Source organism: Lycium ferocissimum, chromosome 2 (assembly GCF_029784015.1).
Source record: "Lycium ferocissimum isolate CSIRO_LF1 chromosome 2, AGI_CSIRO_Lferr_CH_V1, whole genome shotgun sequence".
Lineage (NCBI taxonomy): Eukaryota > Viridiplantae > Streptophyta > Magnoliopsida > Solanales > Solanaceae > Lycium > Lycium ferocissimum.
In genome coordinates this window covers 41,343,080-41,346,746 of record NC_081343.1, presented here as the reverse complement: position 1 = coordinate 41,346,746, position 3,667 = coordinate 41,343,080, and the positions used below count along the sequence as shown (strand labels likewise).

Below are 3,667 nucleotides of genomic sequence, written 5' to 3'. Positions count from 1 at the left end.
TTCTGGTGGATCAGGTCTGGTTTGTTTAAATATCTCCATGGCTTTTAACAAAATAAGTCTACCCATTTTTTTAAATGAAGCAGATCCGACCCACCAGAAAAAAATTATTATGTGGCTTTAGAAAAATATGTATACTAAAAAAAAAGGGGACTTTTTTAAAAGCCATGTGGAATTTTTTTTTAATTAAAAATAAACTAAATGATTTTTTTTTTTTTTAAAACCGTCAACAAAAGGGTATATTTGCATCATTTTCTAACGGCAGGGGTATATTTGCACCACTTTTATAACGGGGGTATATTTGCTCTAAATCTCAAAGTTGAGGGGTATATTTGCACCTTTTCCCTATTATACATGATCACAACTTTAGTTTCATTCTTGTGAAAGTATGTAGTGTGATATTATACAAACAAATTATTATAGAATCTTTTCTTATAAGCAATTAGTAGGTTCTTCTAAACCAGAAACTCTTCCCTTAGCATTAACACATGAAGCTTCAGCCGTATGATCTTTGTAACTAAGGCATCTTCAAGTGTTATGCCACTGCATGGATTAGTTTTGCTACAATCAAATTTCACTGCAACTGTTGTAGCATGATGTTCCATGTATGTCTTGATATGTCACTTCACTTATCTTTACGCCCGAGCCCTAAATAAAGGAAATGAATAATATAATTAGATTAAGGTAAGGGAACATAATTTTATCATTAATCTTCTCATTATCGTGATAAATAAATTAATTTGCTCAAACAATACCTGATGAGGACAACTTAATTTCATGATTAGGGCAGTAATTTTTATCTATGATTGGGTTTTTAACATTAACCATAATGGTCTGTGTTTCTTCAACTAAGTTCGCCATTAAGGTAAATGGTAAGGAGTATGGGTATTTTGAAGGAAGAAGAGGCTTAAGGCAAGGTGATCCTATGTCACCACTATTGTTTGTGTTAGTAATGGAGCAATTGACTAGGTGCTTAAGAAGGATGAGTGAGCTGCCAGATTTTAGTTATCATCCTATGTGTAAAGCAAACAAACTAACTCATCTAATATTTGCTGATAAGTTTGATGTTATTCTGTAAGGGTGATTTGCATTCTATTAAAAGAATCATGGAGGTGCTCACACATTTTAGTGAAGTAACTGGACTTGTAGCTAACATGGACAAGTCTAGCATATTTCTAGCAGGCATTGAAGAAAGTTCTCAATAGAGGATTCTGGAGAGCACAGGGTTCTCACTAGGCTCATTGCCTATCAGGTACCTTGGTTAACCTTTATCTTCCAGAAAATGGTCAAAAGTGGAATGTCATCAGCTGGTGGATAAACTTACTTGTAGGATCAAGACTAGTTATGCAAGGCAACTGTCCTATGCTGGAAGAATTAAAATCATAAATTTAGTGTTATTTTCTATGTATAATTTCTGAGGAGCAGTGTTTATCCTACCTAGAGTGTGCTGAAGAATATTGATAGAAAATGCAGGGAGTTCTTATGGGGGAGTTTCGAAGAGAATAGAAAGGTGTCACTTGTTGCACGGGACACAGTTTGTTTTCCAAAAAAATTCAGAGGGTTAAATATAAAAGGGCGCAAAATCTGGAATTGTGCTTCAGTTGGGAAATTGTTGTTGCAACTGGCTGTTAAGAAGGATGTGTTATGGGTAAAATAGATCCATGAGGTGTAAATGAAAGCTAATAGAGATATTTGGAGTCATGTCCCTCCTCAGGACTGTAGTTGGTATTGGAAGAAGCTGAACTCAATGAAGGAAGTGATGAGACAATGGTACATTAGAGGAACATACAGGCTGACTAAGACCGGAGTGTACTTGGTTTCTAGTAGCTATATTGCTATGTTGGGTACTTTGACAAGACTGAGGGAGGAAGAATTAATGTGGAGTGCTGTAATGCTTCCTAAACATAGAGTAATTATGTGGCTGGCATATTAGGACAGACTGTTGACAAAAGAGAGATTGCAGAGGCTGAATATTCATGTGGATACTACAGAATGTTGTGTTTATGTGATGCAAATCAAATGGAGACTGCAAAGCATCTATTTGCACAGTGCAACTGGAGTTCTGAGATGAGGAATGCATTGGCTACATAGGCTGAAATTGTTTTACCAAAGAGGAATGCAAGGCAGAGCTTATAGTGGATAAAAAGTAGGCATTGGAGGCAACTAAAGAAGGAGATTGCAGCTGCGTTGTGTGGTGCCATAATTTACTACACTTGGCAAGTCAGGAACTGGAAAGTGTTTAGGATTATAAACGTAACTAGTGAGTTTATAGTTGAATAGATAAAGAAAGAACTTAGGGAGAGACTGAGTAAGTTTGTTCAGTCTAGGAAAGCCAGAAATTGCCAAAGTTTGATTCAAAGGTTCTGTAGTTAGAAGTAAGTGTAGCTGAAGGTGTTGTTTTTGGTTTCTGAGGTCCAGGTGTTATCTGCACTCTTCCTAGAAGGTGCTAGAGACACTGGATGCTCTTAGGTTGTATTCTTTATTTTGTTGGTATATGGTAATATTCATAATTGATTACCAAAAAAAAAAATGCTGAAAGAGAACATCTCTAATACAGCCACCGCTAGGCCTTGCCCAAGTTTTCATTCTCACACCATTCGTAGTCCCAGTGAAAATCACTGTCTTAATTGTCACATTTTGGACTCCCGGCGCTTGCAATTTCTAGCCTAAGCTTCCAATGCTGCAATAACATCAAGTTTTGGACATACATTTTAGACGAAAAGGTAAACCGATAAAAATGAAAATCAACTTAGTGAAAAGAAATCTCTGTTATTTTTAAATATGAATTTCATGTTATATGTTCCAAACCTTATTCCATGGCCAGGGCCACAAGCAATGCCTTGGATCCATAGGTTAGAATTTCCAGGGCCAATAGAGATACAATCATCTCCAGTACCAATATGTGAGTTGATAATGCTAACTCCTGATGATAATTTTATATGAAGTCCATCAGTGTTGGGGCTATTTCCTGGAGCTAGCACCTTCATTCCTTGTAGCATCACGTTACGACATCCATCTATCAAAATATTGAACATTTGGCTATTCTGTGCAGTTACTCCACTCATTATGATGTTGTTTGAGCTGTAAAAAAACCAATGCCTGCACCAAAATTTTATGTAAAATTGAAAAAAGATGATTGTGTTGACATAAAAGAAAAAAGAAAGTGCTAGGATATAATTATATTCAATTCTTTCTTTGGCACTACGAATGAAATATGTGTGGTATTGATCATAAAAATGAATTTCTTGTCTAACTCATCAATTATGCAAGGCTAATACTCATGAGTTGAGAATTCAAGACGTACGATTATATAAGGACGGTGATTTTTAAGATGCCCAACCAATGGGAGATTTAGAGCCTAACTCAATCTCAAAATTTAGCTCATGAGGTAAAGAATGTCCAAAAACATATAAGGAGCACTACAAGAAACTATAGAAATCGCAACAAAAATTTTTATATTTGGCAACAACTTAGTTTTATTGTTGGTAAATGATTTTTTTGTTGCCAAAGAATTTAATTTTATTGCCATAGTATTGATTATTGTTGCAAAAAGTACTTTCGGCAACAAAAAAAAACTTTGTTGCACGTTGTTCTCCAAGTTGGGAAAAAATTTATGAAAAAAAATTTTTTTTGCCAAATATAATTTTTTTTTTATTTGGGGGTCTTTTTT

At 35.2% G+C, this 3,667-nt stretch overlaps 1 pseudogene; it reads right to left on the bottom strand.

Moving 5' to 3' along the window:
- Positions 1-429: 429 nt before the first annotated feature.
- LOC132047598 (polygalacturonase-like) overlaps positions 430-3,667 on the bottom strand; it is a 3,641-nt pseudogene continuing 403 nt past the window's right edge.